The sequence below is a fragment of the Poromitra crassiceps genome (genome assembly GCF_964638095.1).
Source record: "Poromitra crassiceps genome assembly, chromosome: 1".
In the NCBI taxonomy this organism is placed as follows: Eukaryota; Metazoa; Chordata; class Actinopteri; order Beryciformes; family Melamphaidae; genus Poromitra; species Poromitra crassiceps.
Genome location: NC_139623.1, coordinates 128418589 through 128431143, shown reverse-complemented (window position 1 = coordinate 128431143; position 12555 = coordinate 128418589).

Genomic DNA, 12555 nt, shown 5'->3' with positions numbered 1-12555 from the left:
CCTCTGGATAGTTTATCCACCTCTGCATTTACAGTAGCCTTGTATCAAGACGCTGATTACATTACACTGCATTACATTGCATCAGCTGATGCAATGTAATGCAGTGTAATGTAATCAGCGTCTTGGTACAAGGCTACATTTACAGTATTTACCAATCGCACGTAGTGTTGGGTAAGCAAACGTTAACGTTATACAGTGATTAACAGTGTCTAATTCGTTTCTTCCAGGGGTAGCCGCCGTCCAGTACCAGATGGGACACACAGATCAAAGCAATAATATTCTGTTCTCCTGAGATTAACGCTAAACTACAACAGAGGATCATGATTTGTGAAGATCAAAGCTATAATATTCTGTTCAAGTTGTAGCTAGTGCCAGTGACCGGAGAATATTGTTATATTTGCTTGTTTTAATGCTTTTGTCAATAAACATTGTCAACAAAGATAGCCTTGTTGTATATTATCATGTATAAGATTGTTGATGTCGAGTGATACGAACCGAAGATTGGACCAGAGGACATGACGACGGAGAAACCAGCAGTCTGCTTCAATCAATGAATGCTTAATATTTATTGAAATGAAATATGGTGATATCTGGTGGGCTGAAATTGCTCTCTCTAGCTAGGGTAACTGGCTTATATTGTCATATTATTGTAATGTCTGCTACACCATACAAATATATTTCGATATAATTCAAACAATTAGCTCACCATGGGCTGGACTGCATTGCTGTGAAAAATTTACATTTGATTGTTTTAAGTGTTACACGTTATATTTTTAACTGAGCTTTGCGGAATTACCTCAACACAATTGTGTATCAGCTTTAAATGTCCAATATATACAGCATTAAACAAACGACCAGCAGCATTCAAATGTGCAAAAACGTTATATTTATTGAAATGTGGTGATCATGTCACAAGTCACATTACATAACGATATAGCGTTAGGTGTTCTTTTGATCAACAGACCTCTGGGGCTCTATACTGTTGCTACGTTGCTAGCTAGCTAGCCGCAGATCAGCTCTGAAGCCCCAACTTCAGAGATGCCCGTCCACTAAAACCCGATTTCGATATAGCGTTTTAGGTGTTCTTTTGATCAACATACCTCATAACGGGGATCTATACTATTACGTGTGTCTACTAACATCATTAAAATATCATAAGGGTAACGCTGTTTCTGTTATTTTACTTTTAATCTCTGGCTACGTTGCTAGCTAGCTAGCTAGCCTGCCTTGGCAACTGGTTGGGATCATCTGGTTTCCTGTGGCTGGTGTCAATCAAAGAAAATCACGACTGGCCTCATACATTCCCTAATTCTGTTGCCCACTGGTAATACATTACTATATGTGGTGGGGGGACACTAGGACCCAGGGCAGCCCTTGGCCAATCAAGAGTGAGTTACACAAACTAATGGTGTAAGTACAATGTAGTCCCTCTAGGGCAGGTGTTGTCAAAGTGTGGGAGGGTGAGCCTCCCCTCTCAGAACATAGAGACCGCTGCGCCACCCCCTCCCCCCTCCATTATTACTATTATTGTTGTATGTTCCACTTGAGTTCCAAACATGTTGTAAACATCTTTAACCGCCAACACGCTGTCACCTTGTCTTTTCCAATTGTTGCATTCACATATTGACTAGCCCTCCTCTTCTCTTTCTCTTCCTCAGGTATCCTTTGCTGGCCTGAGTCTCGTCAGCTCTGATGGCCCTGCCTGTCCAACCATCCTCACCACGGCTGTTGGCCGTTGGATCTCATTGCTGCTGCCGGCCTTGCTCATCCAGTCATTCGCCATCACCCCGGCCATTCGTTGTCCCCTCATCACCACCACTGACCATGCGCACTGACACACAGACACACTCTCTCTGTCTGTCTCTCTCTCTGACTGCACGTTACCTGCTCAGATCTGCGGAGAGTCACTCATCAGAAGCACTCCGCAAGTAAACGCCAGCCACTGCATGGTAACCATAGAAACATTAGCAGAGTCCTAACTCTTACTTTTGAAATTCATAATGTGACAGTCAACTGTCACACCAGTACAACCACACCAGTCACCAGTACGACCTCTACACCCATGACTGCGTGACAATACAGACCTCAAACACCATCGTGAAGTTTGCAGACGACACAGCAGTTGTGGGGCTGATCTCCAATGGCGATGAGAGAGTCGGCGATCGCCCTGGAACAGTGCTGCCAGGACAACCACCTCTCCCAGTCACCATCAATCGCACAGTGGTGGAGAGGATGGAAAAGTTCAAGTACCTGGGAGTCAACATCCACCAGGACCTGACGTGGGCCAGACACACCGCCACTGTTGTCAAAAAGGCCCAATAGTGACTACACGGATTCAGACGCCTAAAGACATTTGGTCTGAGGCCCAAAATCCTCAGGGACTTCTACAGAGGCACCATTAAGAGCCTGCTGACCGGCTGCTTCACTACCTAGTACGGGACTGTACCACCATGGACCGCAGGGTACTGAGGAGGGTGAGGCGCGCAGCCCAACATGTGACAGGATGTGAGCTGCCAAAACTGCAGGAACTGTACAATCAGCGGTGCCTCAGGAGGTCCTGGAAGATCATCAAGGACACCAACCACCCGCATAACAGCCTGTTCTCCCTGTTGCCCTCAGGGAGAAGATACAGGGTCTCAAAACCACGCACAAACCATTTGCGGGACAGTTTCTTCCCGCAGGCCCCAAGACTCCTCAATAAATAAACCCTCAATAAACCCTGATTATTGACATTTGCACAACTCTTTGAACCTGGACACTTTTTTCCGACCCATTCCATCATTCTATTTAATACCTTATCACCTATTTATTACCCTTCATATTTTAGTGTTTGCCACAACTGCCTTACTAAGTATATTAGTATATATACATACTATATTGCCCTATTGTGTGATTGTGGCTGTGATTGTGTATGCTGTGATTTTGCACCTATTTACCATGCACCTTGTCTGTAAACGAGCCTACAGCTTAAGAATTTCACACGTGCGTACTACCACAGAGTGACAATAACAATCTTGAATCTTGAATGACATTGAAAAAATGATTTCATTTAGAGAGACAGTTAATAAAAACAGCTTACATTGTTCGCCAATGTGTTTTATTATTATATTCCAATAACATGATTGTCTACTCTAGATTAAAAAAATAAGATCTGCCCTTCAAAAAGGATTTTTCATTTTATTTTCACAAAATGTGTCTTGGAAAAGCGGAGTCTTCTTATAATCGGACCACACACTATGTTGTATGTGTTCTGTTGATTGTTAAAATGTGTTTCTACTTTTTTCCCAAATCAAGACAACCATTACACAAATGTTAGTTATACACAAAAGTGGGATTACAAAATATGCCTGCCTGGGAAACAAATGTGTATGGCTGGTACAATTTCAAATCGGCCAGCCTCTTTGGCTGGCGGACGCAAAAGTTAATTTCCAACACGGACAGGAATGCCCCACCACAGCTAAAGCTGGGAATTGGCAAGGACCTCATGGGTATACATGGGTGACGATACCATGCACCGGACCTATGCCAGGTTTCGACCTGGCCTTGTTTTCTGTGCCTTTAGACAAGGTATAGGCATATGTCCGACTACAGTTGTCATTCCACCCTAAGTCCACAGCAGGCGCTGATTAGTTCCCCCTCTCTGGTTGAAGATGACTGAGCTAATCAGTGAAATCACCTGTTGTAATCTGGTTGGAATGAGTCCCTCTATGTCACATGGCCACTGTCCCTGCTGTACACACTGGGCCCTATTCTCCCACAGGCCTTCGGCGCAAAAACTGGCCTTAAACGCAAAAAAACGTGCCTTGCGCCTGCCTCGGGAAGATATCAACATGGCTTTAGGCCCCCAAATGCGCTTTAGGCGAACTGGGCGTGGCGCAGTCCCAGAATGGGCGGAAATGGGCGTTTCGGCCTTAAATACCGGCCTAATGATATCTTCCCACCTGGCGTAAATTTAGCGCTTTGCGCTTTTGAAAACCAGGCCTATTCAGTGCGCTGGTTGCGCGGAGCGCTCCTCTGCCCTTTCCTCTGTCCCTTCTCTCTGTGTCACTCCCTCTCTCTTACTCATCAGTCTGACAGGCACAATACGGACTGCTTGAAAAAAAGTTTGCCGGTTCTCTCTCTCTCTCAGAAAAAATAAGTTGTTCTACCGTACATAGTATAGTAACATGACAGTTTTTTCTAACATGACAGTTTTGAGCCCGTGACATTCAGAGGCTATTGCATCATCCTACCTGTGCAGTGAAGGCAAGAGAAAACGAGATCATTCTGGGCAAACATTCACTGCGGCTTCCCTGCAACAGCCAGACATGTGAAATCTCCCAGCATGCATTGGGCTAATCCATTTCGATAATAAATGGCATCGAAGCCTAAATAGATAGAAAGGTACATCGAAATAGATCTAAATAATGTGTAATGTTCCCACAACATGCTATTGTAGAACATTTCAATATTGGACAAAATAAAATCGCGAAATCCAAACACAACCCTATGTGAAACATATATATCCCTCGTCGATTTAACGTGATTTAGATAAGTGACAGCGTAACGCGGTTCTACTGTCATGTGCTATACTGTGATGTCTGCTCCAATAAATTGGCCCTACTTCACATTTAGTTTTACAATAAAAACTCATTTCTGCAATGACTTTACATAATGTAGCTATATTTATGTGCATCATCCTACCTGTGCAGCAGGGGAGAGAAAACGATATCATTCTGGACAAACTTTCACCAATCTAATTAATCTCATCATGATAGGCTATATTTTTCTAGCTGATGCGTTTAGAAAATTCTTTTCACTTTGATCTTGCTATAGTGTAGCATATTTACATGCTTGCAGTAGTGAAACTGCAGTTAGATTGGTTTGAGAATAATATGGAATAATAGCCTATATATGGAGACAGACAGGGGGGATAAAAGGGGGGGGGGAGAGATCAGAGCCCTCTGCTTTTCTGAAGCCGGACTGGATCGCTCCGTGGAATTGGAGCTGAAAAGTGAAGCATGTGATTAATTTACTGCACTTACCCAATGAGCAGATTTTAATTTTACGCTTAAAAGGCGTGGTTGTAATGCTTTAGGCTGCGTGTAGCGCCAACACCAAGATATCGAGTGGGCTGGTCCACGCCCACTGATCTGCGCTGCGCTGGGCGCTCAGCGTAGTTTATAGGCTGATGCAATGATAGGGGCCACTGTAGAGGAAACATGGTCACTGTCCCTGCTACACACTGTAGAGGAAACATGGTCAACTGTCCCTGCTGTACACACTGTAGAGGAAACATGGTCACTGTCCCTGCTGTACACACTGTAGAGGAAACATGGTCAAATGTCCCTGCTGTACACACTGTAGAGGAAATGTAATGGAAAAATAGTTGAAATGCCTTGTTGATCCATCAATAATGAGTTGCCTGTTTAAAGTGTATATTAGGAGGATTTTATTCCACATGTTTACATCTGTGCACAGAGTCTCCCTGACAGTCCAAACGTTAGGTCAAGAGAGCCTCGAGCTCTCATCTTCACACTCTCATATAGTGATAGTAGGGTGCCCTCCCCACCCTGATCTCTGCTGTGAAATCCCATTAGCTCATACAAGTTCTACTATATTTCCACAGTTACCTTGATCCTTCATAAGAGACAATACAACCTTGGTCTAGTCACAAGACAAAACACATGTTATCTCCCTATACAGGAATGCTCTGCATGATGGAGAGCATCTTAGAAGAGCCAGATCAAAATGGAACAGAGTCAATAATGATCAACAACCAATTAATAAGCAATCAATCAATAATGTACTGTCACAGAAACACGGTCAACTGTCCCTGCTGTACACACTGTAGAGCAGGGGTGCCCAAATTATTTCCCATGAAGGGCCAAAACTCAATCTGGGTGGAGGGCCGAGGGCCAAAAATAAACGTTGTGGAATTACATTAAAATGTATTGTGTTTTATAGAAAATTAACATTCTAAATCTAAAATAACATTTCAATATAATAATCTACTTTTTATCTGTTTGGTAATTGTAATAATTTGCAATTGGTTATATATATTTAACACGTTCACTGCCAATGACGTGTTTTTACGTCAAACAAAATCCAACCGTTCACTGCCAATGACAAACACGTCGTTGGCATCGATTTTGTTTTTTTGACGGTGGGATGTGCATCTAACCCTTTTACATCTCTTATATAAGTATTGGACGTGTACAACGTGTACAACCCATTCCACCGACCCACTAAGTGGCGACAGTGCTTTCCTGACTAGAGGAAGGCAAGCAAAAAGCAGTGTGACGAAACCATTCTCTACTGTAAAATGGATTGGCGAAAACGCTTTCACTTTCGCGCATTATCGCGCTGGGAGCTGGCGGTGGGGGATTCCAAAAATAGACTGGGTGGAAAACACACTTTGAAACACGCAGCATAAAGCCTAGAATCGCACAAAGCTTCATCAAAGCTCTCAAACCCAAGAAACAAGTGAGCCCTATCCACACTCGCTGCCAGGGAGGGAGGCTGCTCAAACTCGCAGCAGCAGCAGCAGCAGCAGAACACTCGCTTGTGACAAACGCAGGCTGAAAGCCACCAGACACGCCCACGGAGGGAGGAGTTTGAAGGAGAGGGCGTTCAGAACTATATTGTTTAGATGTCTGATCTCTCACTGATGCCAAAAATAAATGGTTAAAGTGACTGTTCTGCCTGTTTGATTGAATTTCACAAAACTGCGATTATCTCAGCTTTCACTCTCAGACGCTGAAACCATGCTGTACTCAACGGCTAATATCTACATAACTACTAACTCTACAAACTAACTCTTTCAGACAGAGAAAGCACACATTCTATTAGTACTTTTGTGAACTTTGTGTTCACAAACTCGAAGCAGAAAATAATCCTCGGCTCTTGTAAAATGAGCCAGAATCCTCAAAAAAAACCTCTGGCAGAACCTACCTACAGTAAAAAAAAAAGGCTGGCAGTGAATGTGTTAAAAAAGACATCTGCATTTGTGTGGAGCTTAAACATTTAATCAGTAAACACCCAGTTAAAAACAGTTGTATTTTCCACCTTTGTAATCAAGAGAAAAATTTGACTTAATTCACAACTTGAAAAATCCTCAAGGTACTTTGAAAATCAGTTTGGTAGTGGCAACGTATATTGTACTCTTTCAAAACAGCCACTCTGTGTGCAAATGAGACAAACCGCTGTTGAATTTACTTCGGTAAAAAAATACTTGTCTTGCCACTCCGTCCTAAACTTTCTTTTGTCAGTGTGCCACTGCCGTGATGATGATCTCTCCATCTTGCTGAGCTGGTGTAAAGCCAGTGACTGGGGAGGGATCAAATATCAGAGCTCACCCCCCAACCAGGTGATTCAGCCAAGCAATCAGGAGCAATCAATCCTCAGATAGCAATGCCTCACACCCGTGTGATAGAGTCGGGGAGAGAGAATACCAGCTGCACAAAATTAACGTTAATTGTAGATAGAAGAGTCCCGACATCAACTGCCCGGTGGCCTTGCCTGCACCCCCAAATCCGTGGCGGGCCAAAAAAAAAAAGAGCGCGGGGCAAACTTGGCCCGCGGGCCCCAAATTGGGCACCACTGCTGTAGAGGAAACACGGTCAACTGTCCCTGCTGTACATACTGTAGAGGAAACATGGTCAACTGTCCCTGCTGTACACACTATAGAGCAGTGTTTCTCAACTGGTGGGTCGGGACCCAAAAGTGTGTCGCAGGGCCGTTCTGAGTGGGTCGCGGATGTGTGCATGAGAAAACAAAAGTTCTACTCATTGAGGACACTGGCGTCCACGGCCAACATTACTGTCTTTCAGAGGCTGTAGCGGGCTCATTTTTAAATCCAGAGTGAAGATACTGGTACCATTATGAAACTAGAAGACCTAAGGCATTCATTGGTACCAACATGCCATGCTAGCTTGTTGCAAAGGGGGGTAAATTACGCTACAAAATTAGGCTAAATTCTGAAAAGTGGGTCACGACTTGATGATAGACAAGTGAAGTTTTGTTTAACATTACTTTTGCCACCTGATAGAGAGCCAGCATTGAACTGCCACAAAAAAGGGTTCTAAAGGTAATCTACAGGGGCCGGTTGCACAAAGCACCTTAAGCTAAGATTTTCCTTAGAGTCCGAGTTAAGGTGTCCATAAAATAGAATCGGTTGCACAAAACACCCTTAAATCTTGTGCTTATGTTTTCTGTAAAATATTTAACTTTAAGGAGAAGATTTAAGGGTGTTTTGTGCAACACATTTTATGTTATGGACACTCATACTTTGTGCAACCGGCCTCAGGTATTTGAACCATCAATGATAAACATCCTGCTTGATGTTAGGCCCTCACAATCAATGTGCAAGGGCTTCTTAATCTGTCTAGATTCACCAACATTCAATAATCATGGAGAGAAATCTATCATAGAGATAGCAATTCTCAATAGACCATAATGCAAGCCTCAAGCATTTGCGTTTAGAGTAGGGGTGCAACTTTAATTGACAGAGAAAAAAACGTGCTCTCTTGCTGTTACTTTGTTATTGCTATTCCCATCTACACATACTTAATGCAAACACCTCAAGCATGTGTTCTCTATTCAAAATCACTGAAATAGTTGAGGCAGTTTGAGGAAAAGTGGGTTCACCAAAAAAAAGTAAATTACAACAATTCATCAGAGAAATGTCAAGTATCCGAGCGTGGAGTTTTCTTTAAGTCGTACTAGCCACGGATTGAATCCCCCCCGGAACTTTCTTTCATGCCTGCCCTACAATACGTCTCCCTCTGCTTTCCAAGGAATGTGAATGAAAGGAAAGATGAGAGAGAAATGATGACTTGTGTGACAGACTCAAAGCAACATAATTGCAGCACGGTATGCAGATTAGTCTGCTAATCCATCAGTATGTTCTGGGACATGCTTCCTTTCATGGCCCCGGAACTTGATGAGCTTATACACGTGCTGCAGTGCATGTGCGCCGCCTGCTGTGCTGTGCTTCTTTACATAGAGACTAGCCTTTGAAACAGTGATACAGTACTTGGAGGAGGTGCTTTATGGGCCTAAAGCTATAAGGGCTATAGATATACTCAAGGGCGTCAATTCAGTATGGCAAGATATGGCAGCCGCCATACCTTGGCTTCTGGCCAAAAAAAAAGTGCGCTAATTAATGATCCTCCTGTCCTCTCTCCCGACAGCCCCCGACGCAGCACGTCGGTTAAATATGTCATGTAGAGTCCTGAACATGTTCTTATGTTATATTATTCATTACCTGTTGTTGGTATTGTGTGGAATGATGTTTTATTATGGAGCAAGCCTCCCGAAGGGATTATTAATGCCTGCGTTTATATTGAGGTTAAGCTAAGATAGTTAACTACAACAGGAAGTGTGGATTTTCACAATAAGAGCTAGTAAAACGTGAGTTATAAATGACCAGTAGCTAATATGTTTGTGGAAACCTGTTAATAAGTGAATGGCATTTATTTCTGGCTCTGTAATAGTAAGGGGAGTATAATTGTAGCCATTTGATTTCATCCTGTTATAATTAATGTTATGGATTCAGTAATAGTATATTTATGGGATATTAATGGGATTTATTTATGTTTGCTGCACAGTGCCAGTAAAGAAAGACAGAAACACCATCCTCTCTCAGCTTTTTATTCCTCATACCTGGAGGCTTTAAGTGGTGTCCTGGCCGACACACCGGCGTGAACTTGGTGACAAACCCCTAACTAGCACCTAGTCCATTGTTCTCTCCACTACACACTGTATAAATGCCATACCACTGTTTATTCAAATGTAACATATTCATGAACAAGTGCATGTCATGTCAATACAAACATGTTCTATATATTATTTTAGTGAAAAACCAGACTTAATGTCACCCGCGATTGTGAAGTAAGCCAGCTATTTAACACTGCCAGGAATGCAAACTAGTCACATTTAGGTGACAGACCCCTTTTTCATTCCAAAATAGGACACTAAAAGTGAATGGTGTTTCAGTGGTTTTATGTCTGCCCTGCAGTGCCCTGCTGTCACCTTTTCACTGTCCATGGGTCTGCATCCCTGCAGTGTACATTTGTTCAGCATTCATAAAATGCACTTGTTATGTTAGTTTTACAGTGACTAGAATAAAGAAAATGTTTACTACTTATACTGTAGTTGTCTCCTTAGTTAACTTTATAAGGTTGACATTATGTCATATAAATTAATTGCATAGAAACAACTCATGAAATTTGTCTATTGCACAACTGATTTCACAAAAAATCTTCAAGCAAGGGGGGGGGAGCCCCCCCTAAACCCCCCCACCGTGGACCTTGCCATACCTTGGCCTTTACTGAACTGACGCCACTGGATATACTGGCATGTAGCTTCTGAAGCTTGCCTCTCTCCAAAGAGATCCCCCTCTGAGCGAGTCACACTCGCCTTCCTGTCTAGCTGTCCTTTTTTTGTTGTTGTCATTTCATTGATTCAACTCAAATCTGTTACTCTATACACACAACGAATGGGGATAAAATGAATACACAATCAAATAAGTATAATCAACTAAGGTCTGACAATGTAAGCACAATGTAAGCATGTGATGTTGACAACAACATGGTTGATGCAGCCAAGCTTTTGGTGGGGATGTCGGTGATGAAATGCTAAAACATGAAGCTTTATTTCTGTCAGAAGACACAGTCGGTAATTACTTTTTTTTTAAGAGTATTTTTATTGCAAAGCAAGGTGCAATTGTACATGGGTAAGTTGTCAAGCAATGATACTGTATATATATATATATACATATATATAGTTCAATGACGTTCATCATGTCTTCGTAACAATTAGACAGTTTTTGTTTTCTTGTGTTCAGACATATAGGTTTATTAGATGTTTTTACCTTGACAGTTTCGGCGATAGCTCTCGCATTCCTCAGAAGCAGTCTACTGACAGCTGGGTATGACGTATCAACCAGTCGTTTTTACACGACTGGCCGGGTGCCCAGCAGAACCGCCAGGTCTGCCGCGCCGGCCACGCCCACTGTGACGTGTCGTGGCCGTACTGACAGACCCAGTGGCCCCGCCGGGCACACCTGCCGGGCACCCGGCCAGTCGTGTAAAAACGACTGGTTGATACGTCATACCCAGCTGTCAGTAGACTGCTTCTGAGGAAGGCGAGAGCTATCGCCGAAACTGTCAAGGTAAAAACATCTAATAAACCTATATGTCTGAACACAAGAAAACAAAAACTGTCTAATATATATATATATAAGTTGTCAAGCAATGATATATATACTGTATATATATATATATATGTATGTATATATATATATATTTTTTACAAGAACAAGTAATGCAACTTTAAATGTACAGTTTTCTTCCGTTTTTTTAACACCAACACACTAAAATGAACAAACTCGGACAGAAAACAAAAACACACACCGACACACACACACACACTCCAATATTACAGCGTGGTGAATGTTTTTTTTTACAAAACATATATATATATATATATATATATATATATATACGCTGTTCTGCTCTACTAGCCTTATAAACAGCGCCCAGGTTCGTTAACCAACACTCAATGATATTACAACTGGTAATATATATTTTCATTAGAGTATTGAGTGGGTAACTGTCTAATTTGAAAGGAAATACTTATGAATTAAATAATAAACACTATTTAAAGTGAGGTCTTAGACCAAATTTCAAGCAGAAGGCCATTCGTGCATAATCTAATCCGATCACCCCCTGACGTCAGTCAAGTTCTAGTATGACGTGGCCAGTGAAAGTCTTAGTATGACGTCTGTAATGACGTCAGATATGAGGTCAGTTAATTCTCATATATATAGCAAGGGTTCTACGTCACCTCTCTCTCTCTTTGGCCGATCATAGCAGCAGCTAGCTTCACGGCAGTCCATTTCCCCTGAAGCCGTCCTCCGAAGCGTTGTTTTGCGGCTGTTTTGCACCACATCTGCAGACCGAATCAGCACCCCCAAGTCCTCTTTACCCGTGGATAATCCCCGCGGATCTCTCAACGCTCCCCACCCCACTCCTGGTTGTCGGATCCCGAGCCAGAGCAGTCCATGGACAGTGACGACAGCTTAAACAACGATACCCTGTTCCGGATCGGCCACGGAGCGTATTTGCCCCCCGAGACGCCTGACGACACCGGCGAAGCCGCCGTGCCACAGGCCGCCAACGTAGCCACGATGAGAAGGCACGGGGCGCGCCACTGCGACGGGCCGCGCCACAGCTCAGCAGCCGATCCTGTCCCGGGTGTTCAGGCGTCCAGCCCCAGGCTTCTCTCCAAGCAGGCATCACAGGCCGTTCCATTCCACGTCGCTTGTGGTCAGTTGCACGGCAGGCGCGGATCCCTCTGCTATCACCGGGCAGTTAAGTCTTTACTTTAACCGTAAATAAACGGGAGGTTGCGTGAGTAAAAGATGTCACGTCGCTGCCTGATGACGGTGACGTTATCACCGCACATTGCATATTTCACCATGGAGCATGTCTGAGCATCAGTTAGAATGAGTGTTACTGTATAACTTTCAGACCGAAGTCAGACGGCCCAGGGAATGCTGACGTCTTTTTC